General features: G+C 37.0%; 1 protein-coding gene across 1 annotated transcript in view; it reads left to right on the top strand.

Moving 5' to 3' along the window:
* The window catches only part of CATSPERE (catsper channel auxiliary subunit epsilon), a gene marked incomplete at its 3' end in the record, with an annotated part of 242,258 nt that overhangs the window by 160,100 nt on the left and 66,511 nt on the right, over nt 1–15,647 (top strand). The gene's annotated exons all lie outside the window — the stretch shown is intronic.

Here is a 15,647-nt window from a genome sequence, read left to right as displayed (position 1 = left end):
TGAGATACTGACAACTTGGAGTGGGGCAAAGGGAGAGTGCAATGATGGTGCACCTGCCAGCCTCCCCAGTCTCTGGAGAGAATTATAGTCAGCACCTAGATGTGTGTTTAATTAGAAGCCTGCCCCCCAGGCCACATCTATAAAAGTAAGCTAACAAGTGTCTTTCACAGAAAGACTTGGGGTGCATTTCAGTCTACCATCTCTGTGCTGTTCTCTGGATGCAGTTGCCAGTTAAGAACTATTTATCACTTTTCAACAATCCTATAAGACCTGAAAACATGAACCCTGCTGGCCACCAGAGCCAGGTAATCCAGGGGCATTCCCCAGTCAGCAACCACAGAAAAGCACCAGACGTGTGTACAAGCTGCTTTTTGGGAGACACCAGCAACCTGGAGCAAGGCAGAGGGAGACTACAAAGATAACACTTCCCCTATGCCCCTATGAGGTCTCCGAAGAGAATTATAGTCAGCCCTTAGATATAGTTTTAATTAGAAACCTACCTCTCAGGCCATAGCTATGAAGATAAGCTAATAGTCCTCTTTTACAGAAAGACTGTGCCTGCTATGCCCTGGAGGTGCAGCCAGCTAAGACCTCCTCTTTCATCTATTACAGTCCTACAGGTCCAGTGAGTGCAAGCCCCACTGGCCACCAGAGCCAGTCAATCAAGAGGCAACCCATGGATGGCAGCCACAAAAAACAGGGTGCAAGATGAGTGTAGAAGGTGTTTTCTGGAAGATACTAGCAACTGGAGTGAGGCAGAGGGAGAACACAAACATGGAGCCCATCAGCCTCTGTCTTTGGAGTGTTTCAGTAGGCCATACCCTAGATGTCTGTTAAATTAGATACCTGCCCCTCAGGCCAATGCTTTGTTTTTCTTTCTTTTTAAATAATCAATGTTTATTTTATTTTATTTTTAAATAATCAAAGTTTACTTTATATTATTTTGGCTGTGCCACGTGGCTTTTGGTATATCAGTTCCCCAGCCCAGGCCACAGCACTGATAGCACCAAATGCTAACCACTAGACCACCAGGGAACTCCCAGGCCGATGCTTTAAGATAAGCAATTAAACCTCTCTCACAGAAAGTCTGGGCACTTTTCAGTTGGCTTCTTTACACTGGGCCTTGGGATCCATGAGTCCTCACATGAGAGCCTTTAAGAACTGTTTCTCAGTTTGCTATAGCCTTGTGGGTCAAATGGACACAAGCCCCACTGGCTTTTGAAGCCATATGTTTTGGTGGCTCAGTTCTATATTGCAGGTCTTAAAAGTTGGGGTGATAGATGTGGGGTTCAAGCTGTTTACTCCTCAGGGAGAAGTGTGGGGTTTTGAATTCTCTCCCTCCCGATTGTGGGTTACTGTCCTGGGCCTGGGGTTTGTGGCAAGACTGTGACTCAGTCTCTCCTACCTGTTTCAATGTGGGTTTTTCTCTTGTTCACCTGATGTGTAGGAGTTGCTCAGCTAGTTTTAGGGCTTCTTTCAGAGGAAATTATTTTGTACGTAGCTGTAAATTCAGTGTTGTCCATGGGAGGAGGTGATTTCAGGATCCTCCTGTGTTATCATCATGAACCAGAACTTGCCTATTCATTTTTTCAATGGTGACTGTTAATGAGTAGAAAATTTTAACAAAGTTTTTTCATTTATGGTTATTGTTTTTTGTGTTCTAAGATACATTTGCTTATCCCTAAGTCACAAAAAATATTCTTCTATGATGTCTTCTCAAAACTTTATGGTTTTAGCATTTATATTGATGATCGATCTCAAATTAATTTTTGTGTATGGTGACTTTTGATCAAGGAAACAACAAAGTTATTTTCCATTTGAATATCTAGTTACTTCAGTATTCTTGAAAGGCTTTTCTTTCCGCCTATTGTATTACTTAGCATCTTTATTTAAAATCAAATATTCATACAAGTGTAGGCCTATTTCTGGGTGCTCTATTCTGTTCCATTGATCTATTTGTCAATCCTATGGTAGTACCACACTACCTTAATTACTGGCAAACTTAAATTTTGTATCTAATTTTCAGTGAGGTCAACTCTGTGGTTACAATAAGTAAGAGATACTTTTAGGAATACCATAAAACCTTGTTTCTATAATAATAAATTGAGCTTGTAGTGTAAGAATCTAACCTTTCTTTCTGGAAATGATCTAGGACACTCAGAAGTAGTCATCATTGTAGCCATCTTCACTGTCATTAATGGTTAAATTCAGTGGCTACTTTGTCACCTAAGGCATTTGCCTTAGTAAATACTTTATCACAATCAATAACAGGTGATAATTTGATTATTTGTAATGTTTCTCATACCGTGAAATAATAGAATCCCTCTCCCACTGGCAAAGAGATTAATACTGTGTTCAAGGCCAGGGACACAATGAAGTCAATCCCAGGATTCCATCTTTGTGGGTTGGTTTCTTGATACTACTTCCATATCAAGAACCATAGCAGTAAGCCACTGGCCAGAAAAACAGAAATCAAACCAATTGTCTTAACAGAGGTAAATCAATATAGGGAATTAGTAGAACTGGGTATATGAGAGAAATGAAAAGAAAAAAAGGAACACTGAGATTACACAGAGCTAGTAACTACAAGAAGTGACTGTTCCACCTCTAGGGCTAGAGTAGAGGGAACAGAGGGAAGAAATTTGGGTTATTACAAACTAGAAAGTTAGGGGAAGTGTTCCACAGACCTAGAACCCACACCTTGAAGGAGAGGGTACTGCTCACCTGGTATGTCATCTCAGAAGCTCCAAGGAAGGGACTCCAAAGATCTGGGACCCAGATCGCTGAGAAGGGGGCAATATGACTGGTGCTGGTGCTGCTGAAACTCTAGTCTCTGAAACAGGTGCCAGCCAGCTAGTGCTTGTACCTCAAAGGGGGGTCATGAGAGAAGCTTGTTCTGGGAGTGTGTTTCTCACTTGTCAGTTCCTTTACCAACTGCTACTGCCAGGATGAAGAGTTGCCAGGTTGACACTGACAGGAATAATGAGAAAAACAAGAAGTAGCATATTTTCTCCTATCCTTATCTTCTAGATGCTCTCCAGTACCCCATATTTGCAATATCTAAAAGAGAGCCAACTAACAAAGGAAAATGTGATTTGCAGAATCTCAAACCCTGCACCAAAAAGCTGCTTATAGGGCTTCCCTGGTGGTGCAGTGGTTGAGAGTCTGCCTGCCAATGCAGGGGACGCCGGTTCGTGTCCCGGTCTGGGAAGATCCCACATGCTGCGGAGCGGCTGGGCCCATGAGCCATGGCCGCTGAGCCTGTGCGTCCGGAGCCTGTGCTCCACAACGGGAGAGGCCACAGCAGTGAGAGGCCCGCATACCGCAAAAAAAAAAAAAAAAAAAAAAAAAAAAAAAAAAATTGCTGCGTATAGAATAGTGGGTTTGGAGCCGAAAGACAATAGGTTAATAACCAGCACATAGAGTATGTGTAGGGTGAACTTTAACAGTTAAAACAATTTACACCCCCAACACTGTTTGAAAGATCCTGCTGCTCCACATCATTGCAGTTATGGGCTAAATGTTTGTGTTCCCCCAAATTCATATGTTGAAGCCCTAACTTCCAAAGTGATGGTATTTGGAGATGGGGACTTTGAAAGATAATTAGGATTAGATGAGTTTGTGAAGGTGGGCCCTAGTCTAATGGGATTAGTGTCATTATAAGAAGAGGCACCAGAGAGCTTGTCTCTTTCTCTCTCTTCCTGCATGCACAAAGGAGGTCATGTCAGCATACAGCAAGATGGCAGTCACCTGTAAACCAAGAGAAGAGGCCTCAGAATGAGATCTATCTGCTGGCACCTTGATCTTAGACTTTCCAGTTTCCAAAACTATGAGAAAACAAACTTCTGTTGTCTAAGCCACCCAGTCTGTGGTATTTTGATATGACAACCCTAGCAAACTAATATACTTGCCAATAACTGGTACAGTCAAACTTTAATTTTTGCCTAATGAATGTGTGTGTATTATATTTTGTTTGCTGTTCTCTTCTTATTAATGAGGTTGAATAATTTTTCATATATTTATTGGCTTCTGGATTCCCATTTCTGTGAAATTCCAATTTTTGTCACTTTTTCTATTAGGTTGTGTGCCTTTTTCTCATTGAATTTTTTTTTCATTCTCTAAAATTGTCTTTTTAAAGAGCTTTATTGATGTGATTGGTATATAATAAAATGCATACATTGAAGTGTACAATTTGACATATGTATATACCCACGAAATAATAGCCAAAATCAAACAAATGTACATGTCCATCACCCCCAAAATTTCCTCATGCTCCTTAGTAATCCATTCCTCCTTCTATTCCCCATTGCTAGGCAACCACTGATCTGACTGCTATCAGTATAGGTTAGTTTACTTTTTCTAGAATTTTACATAAATGGAACCATACAATATGTTTTCTGCTTTCTTTCAGTATAATCATTTTGTGGTTTATCTATTACATTGTGGTCATTAATAGTTTGCTCCCTTTTGTTGTTGAGTAATATTCCATGATATGGATACACCACAATTTGTCTAACCATATTTGTTTATGAACATTTAGATTGATTCCAGTTTAGGGATATTACAAGTAAAATGGCTATGAACACTTGTGTACAACTCTTTGTGTTGACCTATGCTTTCATTTCTCCTGAGTAAATACATAGGAACAGACTGGCTGGATCATAAGTAGATGTATGTTTAATTTTTTACAAACTGCTAATTTGTATTCCAAATTTTTTGTACCATTCTACATTGCCACCAGTAGTGTTTTTTTTAAAAGCAATATCAGTCTTTTTTATTATTATTATTATTTATTTTTGTCTGCGTTGGGTCTCCGCTGCTGTGCACGGCCCTCTCTAGTTGCAGCGAGCGGGGGCTACTCCTCGCCGTGGTGTGCGGGCTCCAGGCATGCGGGCCTCAGTAGCTGCGGCACACACGCCCAGCAGCTGTGGCTCGCAGGCTCTAGAGCGCAGGCTCAGCAGCTGTGACGCACGGGCCCAGCCGCTCCGCGGCATGTGGGATCCTCCCAGACGAGGGCCCAAACTCGCGTCCCCCACACCGGCAGGCAGACTCCCAACCACTGCACCACCAGGGAAGCCCCGCCACTGGTAGTTTTACTTGCTTCACACATTTTTGCTAACTGTTGGTGTGATCTGTGTTTTGGTTTTGTTGTTGTTATTGTTTTGTTTTGGACTTTTTGATTTTAGCTATTTTAGTTAATATATAGTGATATCTCATTGTGGTTTTAATTAACATTTCCCTGATGCTTTTCTAATAACTAATGATACTGAGCACTGTTTCAAGTGCTTATTTTCTATTTGTAGATCTTCTCTGGTGAAGTGTCTGTTCAACTTGTAAGCCCAGCTTTAAGGGATTGTCTTCTTATAATTAAGTAGTAAGAGTTTTTTATAAACTCTAGATATAAATTCATTGTTGGATATGTGTTTTGCAAATATTTTCTCCTAGTCTGTGGCTTGTGTTTTCATTTTCAAAACAATGTCTGAAAATGTGTTTTATTTATTTTGATGAAGTCCAATTTATTGCTTTTCTCTTTTATAGTTTTACTTTGGGTTGTAATTAAGAAATCTTTCCAAACTCAAGGTCACTAAGCTTTCCTCATTTTTCCTTCTAGAAGTTTTATAGTTGTAGCTCTTACTTTAAGGTCTATGATCTACTTCAAATTAATGTTTGCATGCACTGTGAGGTAAAGGTCAAGATACTTTTCTTTTTTTAATCCGAAGCCAGCTCTTCCAACAGCGTTTGTTGAAAAGACTATCCTTCCCCCATTGAATTGCCTTGGCACATTTGTAAAAAATCAACTGGCCATATATGTGGGAATCTATTTCTGAATTCTGTTCCATTAACTTATATGTCTATCTTGATGTCAATAACACAATATCTTGATTACTGTACCTTTATAATTCTTGAAATCATGTTGTGTAAGTACTCCAAATATATTCTTTTTAGTGTACAAGTTTGTCCATTTTTTGGTCAGATTATCCCTAAGTATTTCATATTCTTAAAGTATTTCATATTTTGGTGCTATTATAAATGGTATCATTCTGATTGTTCATTGCTAGTATATAGTAATATAATTTATTTTATGTATCAATGATGTATCCCACAGCTTTGCTAAACTATTTCAAGTAGACTTTTTTGTAAATTCCCTAGTTTCTACATAGGTGATCATGTCATCTGTGTACACAAACAGTTTTCCTTTCCAATATATGTGACTTTCGTTTCCTTTCTTTTTTGCACCATCTTGAGCCTCCAGTGCAGTGGTGATTAGAAGAAATGAGAGTGGAGATCTTTGCCTTGTTCTCAATCAGAAAGAAATTATTCAGTCTTTCACAATTAAGTATGATGTTACCTTGAGGGTTTTAATATATGCCCTTTACTAGGATGATGAAGGTCCCCTCTACTCCTAGTTTGCTGAGTTTCTGTCATTTATAGATATTGGATTCCATAAAATGCTTTTTCAGCATCTATTGAAATGATCATGTTTTTTAATCAGTTAATATGGTGAATTCCAATAATTTATTTTCACTGCTAGAATAATCCCACTTGGTCATAATGTTTTATCCTCATATAACATTGGATTCAATTTGCTAAACTATTGTTAAGAAGTTTTGCTTCATGTGGGTTATTAGTTCATGACAGTTATTAGTCTATAGTTTTCCTGTAATGTCTTTTTCTGGTTATGGTATCAACAATGCTGACCTCTTAAGATGTTTTGGGGAGAGGTCCTTCTTCTCTATTTTATAGAAAAATTGATGTATAAATTGTACTATTTCTTCTTTAATATTTGGTAGAATTCACCAGTGAAGACCTCTTGACCTGGTGTTTTTTGTATGTTTTTAATTACAACTTCAATCTTTTAAATTGATATAGGGATATTTGGGTTATCTGCTTATTCTTGAGCGAATTTTAGTAGTTTTATCTTTCAAGGAATTGTCCATTTCATCTATCTTGTCAAATTTATAGGCACAAGGTATTCATAATATCTCCTTATTATCCTTTTAGTGTCTGTAGAATTTGTAGTGATATCCAATTTCTCATTCTTGATATTGGTAATTTGTTTCTTCTTTCCTTTTCACCCAGTCAGCCTGGCTGGAGCTTAACAACTGTATTGATTTTCTCAAAGAATCAGCTTTTGGTTTTATTGATTTTCTGTAATGATTTTCTACTTTTGATTTTATTGATAATTTTTTTTAATCTTGCAGCACCACTCCTTGAGCTTCTTTTTTTTAAATATTGATTTATTTATTTATTTGGTTGCACTGGGTCTTAGTTGTGGCAGGCGGGCTCCTTAGTTGTGGCATACGAGCTCTTAGTTTCAGCATGCATATTGAAGCTAGTTCCCTGACCAGGGATTGAAGGCGGGCCCCCTGCCTTGGGAGCGTGGAGTTTTATCCACTGTACCATGAGGGAAGTCCCAAAATTATTTATTTTTTATTATTTCCTTTCTGCCACTTACTTTGGGTTTAATTTGTTTCTCTTCTTACAGTTTCTGAATATGGAAGCTTAAGTCATTCACTTAAGACCTTTCTTCTTTTCTAATGTGGACTTTAATGCTATAAATTTTTCTCTAATAACTACTTTAGTTAGAGGAGTGACATCAGCATCATAGTGGCATGAGACACTCTCTTTGTCTCTCCCCTTCAATTTACAACCAGTAAAAATCCATAACTCAACAAAGGTGCCTCTGTCCAACACATCAGGACACACATGTGTACATCTAAACATGGGTGGACTGGAACACATAGAGGAGGTGGACTGGAGGAAGAGCAGAGGCTATACCAGTAATCCCAACCTCCAGCTGCAGTGGCTGAGTCTGCTGGTTGCAAAGGTGAGGTGGCACACATGACTCCGACCTTCTTGCTACAGCAGTGCCCACTGCCACAGGGAAATGGCTAGCAGCAGCAGCATGCCTTGTGACCCTGTCTCTCCAGCTACAGAGGTACCTGCCACTCGAGCCTTCCACCACCCACAGAAGCAGTGCCCCACAACCCAACAACTCCAGATGTGGCAGAGGTGCCCATGACTGTGGCTACCTCCCTCTCTTCCCCCTCCTCTCACAGCAGCAGTTCCTATAACTCAGGCAACTCCAGACTTAGTGGAGGCCACACCAACGCAGGGCTCCAGGTGGCAACACCAGCAACAGCAGCAAGACCAGCAGCAACAGCAAGGCACCAGTGACCCTGGAGGCACAAGCAGTGACAACTAAGGCATAGGGTGACACCTCCAGGAGAGGCAGAGGTGGGTGGAAAATGCCGATTCTTAAACACAGCCAGGGGCAGCTCACGTTAGAAAAACCAAAAACTTGTGCAATAGCACCACCTACCAAAAGAAAGGCCGTAATTACCAATCTATCAATCTATCAAATTGTCAAAATCAAGTTAAAAAAAAAAAAGCTCTACCTAAAGAAGAGAGGTGTTTGGTGTTCACTACTTCAAATTCTCAGGCAGAGAAAAAACTCATCAAGCACCATGAAAAACCGTGGGAAAAAAACATGTATAAACAATAAAATACTGCTCAGCCATGAAAAAAGGGGAAATGTTGCCATTTAGGACAATATGAATGGAGCTTGAGGATATTATGCGAAATGAATCAGATAGAGAAAGACAAATACCATATGATTTCACTTACATGTGGAATATATATATTTAAAAACCTAAAATAAACAACCAAACCAAACTAAACATAGATACAGAGAACAGATTAGAGTTACCAGAGAGGAAGATGTGTAGGGGGAGGGCAAAATGGGTAAAGGTGGTCAACTGTACACTGGCAGATAGAAACTAAACTTTTGGTGGCGAACATGCTGTAGTGTATACAGAAGTCTATTTTTCATAATGTATACATGAAACATATAATGTTATAAACCAATGTTACCACAATTTAAAAAAAAAGAACTGCTTTAGCTCTATACCCAAATTTTGATATTTTGTGGTTTCATTGTCATTCAGTTCAAAATACTTTCTCATTTTCTTTGTGATTTCTTCTTTGACCTATGGGTTATATAGAAGGACAGTGATTTTCCAGATAGCTCTCTGTTACTGATTTCTAAATAAATACTATTATATTAGGAAAAGATATTTTTTATTTGAATCCCTTTAAATTTATAGAGAATTGTTTTATAGCTATAAATACGGTCTATTTTGGTAAGTGTTTCATGTGCACTTTAAAACATGATGCCTTTTACTCTGGAGATAATTTTTGCTCTGAAATCTACTTTGTGTGATATTAATATAGCCATTCCAGCCTTCTTTAGATTAATGTTAGCACAAAATATCTTTTTTTCCCATCCTTTTAGTATGGAAAATCATTTGTGTCTTTCAATTTCTTTTAAGTTGGATCTTACTTGTTTATTTATTCTGAACATTTTTGCCTTTTTATTGGGTACATTCAATGTGATTTGGGGGGGGGGTATTGTTGGGTTTAAATCTACCATTTAACTATTTGTTTTCTATTTGTCCCTTCTGTTTTTAATTTTTTTTCCACTTTCTCTGCCTTCTTTTTGATTATTTTTATATGATTCCATTTTGCATCTTTGTTGGCTTTTTTAGCTATTCCTTATTCATTTTGGTTTTTTATTGGATGCTGTAGGGTTTATTGTACACATCTGTAACTTATCTGTTTGCCCTCAATATTGTATAATTTCATTTATAGTATAATAACCTTATAGCAGTATACTTCTATATTCCCTCACATAGCTTTTGTACTATTGTTGCCATACCTTTTACTTCTACATATTTTATAAACCTTACAATGAATTGCTATTATTGTTGCTCTAAATAATCAGTTATCTTTTAAAAGAGATTTAAATAATAAAAAGGCATTTTATATTTATACACATATTTATCATTTCCAGTGCTCTTCATTTTTTGTGAAGATCCAGATTTTCATCTGGTATCATTTTCAATCTGATTGCCAATTTTTACTTTATATATTTGAAAACATATTATTAGATGCATTCAAGTTTTTAAATTCTCTTCTTGATGAATTGAAACTTTAATTATGAAATGACGATCTTTCTCTGTAGTAATACTTTTTGCTTTCAAGTCTATTTTGTTTCATATTTAATATAGCCATATCAGGTTTTCTTTGACTTAATATTTCCATACAATTTCTACCCTTTTAATTTCAATCTTTCTATTGCCTTATGTTTTAGCTATGTTTCCTATAAGTACCATATATTTGAGTTTTTAAATTTTTGTTATTTTTGTCTAGTCTGAAAATCTTTGTCCTTTAATTGGAACATTTAGTCTATTTACCCTTATTGCAATTAATAATATATTTGAGGTTTTGCTTTCCATCTTGCTTTGTACTTTTATTTTCCCATTCTTTCCATGTTTTTTCCTCTAGTTTCTTGCCTCTTTAGGTTTAGTTTCATACTTTTTATCATTCCATTTTCCCCCTTCCACTGGTTCAACAGTTATACATTCTGTTTGTATTTCTAGTCAGTTTTCCTTTGAAATTATAACCTGAATGTTTAATTTATACAAGACTAAATTTAAGTAAATACTTTGTTCTTTCCCCAGCTCACAGGTAATTGAATTCATAGATTCACTATTAGGCAGTATTATTACTATTTTATACAGCAATGTGTATTTACCCTATCTTTATCTTTTTTCCTTTTTATCAGAGGTGCTTGCATCTTGTATTCCTTTCCTTCTGATTTAGGTACATTCCTTAACATTTCTTTTAGTGAGAGGCTACTGGTGATTATATACTCAATTTTTGTTCATCTGAAAACATCTATATTTCATTTTTGTTCTTGAAAAATATTTTCTCCAGATATAGAAATCTAGTTTGGTGATGATTTTCTTAAACCGCAATAAAAATATTATTCTATTGGTTTTTGGCTTCCATTGTGGCCATTGAGAAGTCACTTGAAATTTTAACACCTATCCCTCTGGCTGCTTTTAAGATTTTATTCTTTGCTTTCTTCACTTTCACTATGAGGTGTCTAAATGCAGGTTTCTTTACTTCTTTCTTTGTTTGGGATTTCTTGGGCCTCATACATCTCTAAATCACTGTATTCATCAGGTATCTTGCAAATATTGTCTATGCCTCTTCTCTATCTTCTCTTCTTCTGTAATGCTGATTAATCATATGTTAAACTTTCTCAATCTATTCCCCATGAGTCTTTTTTTTTTAACATCTTTATTGGAGTATAATTGCTTTGCAATGGTGAATTAGTTTCGGCTGTATAACAAAGTGAATCAGCTATACATATACATATATCCCCATATCTCCTCCCTCTTGTGTCTCTATCCCACCCTCCCTATTCCACCCCCTAGGTGGACACAAAACACCAAGCTAATCTCCCTGTGCTATGTGGCTGCTTCCCACTAGCTATCCATTTTACATTTGGTAGTGGACATATGTCCATGCCACTCTCTCACTTCGTCTCAGTTTACCGTTCCCCTTCCCTGTGTCAAGTCCATTCTCTACATCTGCATCTTTATTCCTGTCCTGCCCCTAGTTTCTTCAGAACCATTTTTTAATTTTTTTAGATTCCATATATAGGTGTTAGCATAAGGTATTTGTTTTTCTCTTTCTGACTTACTTCATTCTGTATGACAGACTCTAGGTCCATCCACCTCACTACAAATAACTCAATTTCGTTTCTTTATATGGCTGAGTAATATTCCATTGTATATATGTGCCACATCTTCTTTATCCATTCATCTGTCGATGGACACTTAGGCTGCATCCATATCCTGGCTACTGTAAATAGAGCTGCAATGAACATTGTGGTACATGACTCTTTTTGTTTTGTTTTTTGTTGTTGTTTTTTTAAACATTTTTATTGGAGTATAATTGCTTTACAATGCTGTGTTAGTTTCTGCTTTATAACAAAGTGAATCAATTATACATATACATATATCCAAATATCTCTTCCCTCTTGCATTTCTCTCCCTCACACCCTCCCTATCCCACCCTTCTAGCTGGTCACAAAGCATTAAGCGGATCTCCCTGTGCTATGTGGCTGCTTCCCACTAGCTATCTATTTTACATTTGGCAGTGTATATATGTCCATATATACACTACCACTCTCTCACTTTGTCCCAGCTTACCCTTCCCCCTCCCCATGTCCTCACATCCATTCTCCAGTAGGTCTGCATCTTTATTCCCACATGACTCTTTTTGAATTATGGTTTTCTCAGGGTATATGCCCAGTAATGGGATTGCTGGGTCGTATGGTAGTTCTATTTTTAGTTTTTTAAGAAACCTCCATACTGTTCTCCATAGTGGCTATAACAATTTACATTCCCACCAACAGTGCAAGAGGGTTCCCTTTTCTCCGCACCCTCTTCAACATTTATTGTTTGTAGATGTTTTGATGATGGCCATTCTGACTGGTGTGAGGTGATACCTCACTGTAGTTTTGATTTGCATTTCTTTAATGATTAGTGATGTTGAGCATCCTTTCATGTGTTTGTTGACAATTTGTATATCTTCTTTGGAGAAAGGTCTGTTTAGGTCTTCTGTCCAATTTTGGATGTGGTTATTTGTTTTTTTGATATTGAGCTGCATGAGCTGCTTGTATATTTTGGAGATTAATCCTTTGTCAGTTGCTTCATTTGCAAATATTTTCTCCCATTCTGAGGGTTGTCTTTTCGTCTTGTTTATGGTTTCCTTTGCTGTGCAAAAGCTTTTAAGTTTCATTAGGTCCCATTTGTTTATTTTTGGTTTTATTTCCATTTCTCTAGGAGGTGGGTCAGACAGGATCTTGCTGTGATTTATGTCATAAAGTGTTCTGCCTATGTTTTCCTCTAAGAGTTTTATAGTGTCTGGTCTTACATTTAGGTCTTTAACCCATTTTGAGTTTATTTTGTGTATGGTGTTAGGGAGTGTTCTAATTTCATTCTTTTACATGTAGCTGTCCAGTTTTCCCAGCACCACGTATTGAAGAGACTGTCTTTTTTCCATTGTGTATTCTTGCCTCCTTTGTTGTGGCTTATGTGACCACAGGTGCATGGGTTTATCTCTGGGCTTTCTGTTTGTTCCATTGATCTATAGTTCTGTTTTTGTGCCAGTACCACACTGTCTTGATTACTGTCACTTTGTAGTATAGTCTGAAGTCAGGGAGCCTGATTCCTCCAGTTCCATATTTCTTTCTCAAGATTGCTTTGGCTATTCGGGATCTTTTGTATTTCCATACAAATTGTGATATTTTTTGTTCTAGTTCTGTGAAAAATGCCATTGCTAATTTGATGAGGATTACACTGAATCTATAGATTGATTTGGGTAGTAGAGTCATTTTCACAATGTTGATTCTCCAACCCAAGAACATGGTATATCCCTCCATCTGTTTTGTATCATCTTTAATTTCTTTCATCAGTGTCTTATAGTTTTCTGCATACAGGTCTTTTGTTTCCTTAGGTATATTTATTCCTAGGTATTTTATTCTTTTTGTTGCAATGGTAAATGGGAGTGTTTCCTTAATTTCTTTTTCAGGTTTTTCATCATTACTGTATAGGAATGCAAGAGATTTCTGTGCCTTAATTTTATATCCTGCTACTTAACAAATTCATTGATTAGCTCTAGTAGTTTTCTGGTAGCATCTTTAGGATTCTCTATGTATAGTATCATGTCATCTGCAAACAGTGACAGTTTTACTTCTTCTTTTCTGATTTGTATTCCTTTTATTTATTTTTCTTCTCTAATTGCTGTGGCTAAAAATTCCAAAACTATGTTGAATAAAAATGGTGACAGGGGGTCACCTTGTCTTGTTCCTGATCTTAGTGGAAATAGTTTCAGTTTTTCACCATTGAGGACAATGTTGCCTGTGGGTTTGTCCTATATGGCCTTTATTACATTGAGGTAAGTTCCCTCTATGCCTACTTTCTGGAGGGTTTTTATCATAATTGGGTGTTGAATTTTGTTGAAATCTTTTTCTGCATCTATTGAGGTGATCATATGGTTTTTCTCCTTCAGTTTTTTAATATGGTTTATAACACTGATTGATTTGTGTATATTAAAGAATCCTTGCATTCCTGGGATAAAACCCACTTGATCATGGTGTATGAACCTTTCAATGTGCTGTTGGATTCTGTTTGCTAGTATTTTGTTGAGGATTTCTGCATCTATATTCATCAGTGTTGTTTGCCTGTAATTTTCTTTGTTTGTGACATCTTTGTCTGGTTTTGGCATCAGGGTGATGGTGGCCTCGTAGAATGCGTTTGGGAGTGTTCCTCCCTCTGCTATATTTTGGAAGAGCTTGAGAAGGATAGGTGTTAGCTCTTCTCTAAATGTTTGATAGAATTCACCTGTGAAGCCATCTGGTCATGAACTTTTGTTTGTTGGAAGATTTTTAATCACAGTTTCAATTTCAGTGCTTGTGATTTGTCTGTTTCCCCATGAGTTTTTAACTGTCATCTTTATTGTTCATTCATTTCTGTCTCTGGCAAATTTCTTGTAAAGTTATTTTTAAGATTACATATCAAGAAAAGCATGGCATACAAGAGAATACAGTTGTAAATTTGATAGTTCCTTTCCTTGAACATGAAACTAGATTTATTTTTAATGTGATGACTTTCACAGCCTTCAACTTTATCATAAAAGATTGCATATTTTATGTCATACCACTTAGCATCCAGCATACGAGTAAATAAACTTTGTTTTGGAAATAAAACTTTTTACTAAGGAGTTTTAGAGCCACAGAGTCTCTGTTCTCATCACAACAGATTAGCCAATCCTCACAATTGATCTCTCTCTGGAGATCAATATATATATATACACACACACACACACACACACACACATATATACATATATTTATATTATATATAAAGATCTAGAGATATATAGCATATTTATATATAGAATATTTATATTATAAATATATATTTATATATAGAATAGTTGTACATATGTTTATATATATTTATATATATAACAAAGAACTACCAAAAAAGTAATTTAGGGGTATAGAAATTGTAGCTAGCTACCATACTCTAAAAATGTGGGGTTTGGGACTTCCCTGGTGGCACAGTGGTTGAGAATCCGCCTGCCGATGCAGGGGACACAGGTTCGTGCCCTGGTCCGCGAAGATCCCACGTGCTGCGGAATGGCTGAGCCCGTGAGCCATGGCCGCTGAGCCTGCACGTCCGGAGCCTGTGCTCCGCAACGGGAGAGGCCACAACAGTGAGAGGCCCGCGTACCGAAAAAAAAAAAAATGTGGGGTTTATAATTTTCTGCCTCTATAATCATATATGTTCTGTAAATGGCTTTACCCTGAGATAATCGCAACCATACAGAATTCTGCAAATTGAGATGAAACATGGCCTGGAGGGAGGAAAATAGCAAGAAATATGCAAAAGGCAAATGGGCATTTTAAGAAATTACTCAAAAACAACAGAAGAAAGATTCTGGCAAATAATTCCCCATAGTCTCAAAAATTACAGACAATATGATTTTATAGTGATTTGAAAACATCAAAGAAGAAATTAAAAGGTCCAGAGACAGGTTATTAGAAAACAGAAGAAAGTGAAAAGTTTGCTATGCTGATATAAATTTAAAATAAGAATATTGCAACAAAAGTCAAATGAGGGGGGAGAGAGAAGCAGTATAAATAAAAGAACTATGAAAATATAAAATTAAAAGTAAAATAAGGAAATGTAACAAAGTAAATCTAATATCTACATAATTGACGT

The sequence above is a fragment of the Stenella coeruleoalba genome, assembly GCF_951394435.1.
Source record: "Stenella coeruleoalba genome assembly, chromosome: 1".
NCBI classification, from domain to species: Eukaryota; Metazoa; Chordata; class Mammalia; order Artiodactyla; family Delphinidae; genus Stenella; species Stenella coeruleoalba.
This window is presented reverse-complemented; position numbering and strand designations above follow the sequence as displayed.